This window comes from Mus caroli, unplaced genomic scaffold (genome assembly GCF_978045245.1).
Source record: "Mus caroli unplaced genomic scaffold, Mus_caroli_1 scaffold_13, whole genome shotgun sequence".
NCBI lineage: Eukaryota > Metazoa > Chordata > Mammalia > Rodentia > Muridae > Mus > Mus caroli.
Window position 1 is genome coordinate 62,603,188 of NW_028227268.1, and position 503 is coordinate 62,603,690.

The following is a 503-nucleotide window of genomic DNA, read 5'->3' on the forward strand; positions in this document are numbered from 1 at the left end:
GTCCTCTCTTCCCGATGATGGCCGACTAGGCCATCTTCTGCTGCATATGCAGCTAGAGACACGAGCTCTGGGGGTACTGGTTAGTTCATATTGTTGTTCCACCTATAGGGTTGCAGACCCCTTCAGCTCCTTGGGTGCTTTCTCTAGCTCCTCCATTGGGGGCCCTGTGGCAAAACACACTTAAGACATGCCCACACAAAATTGTGGCCTGCCTCTGATACAGGGGAGAGACAAGGCAAGAACTTATAGGCTACACTAGATGGAAGAAAGGGTGTCCTCCCTACCTGAACCACACCCAACACTGTGACACCCATACCGATCTGATAGCTGATTGTGTACATCAAGGGCTGCGACTCCTCAACTCAGTTCAGTATACCTGCTGCTGAACACTGCCTAGCCATCCACCTGATTAAACGTAGGCCTGACCTGCTGGTTCCTGCTCCAGTCACAAAGGAACAGATTTCTCCTAGTGGAATGTTTTGACTTACAAATTGGACACACAC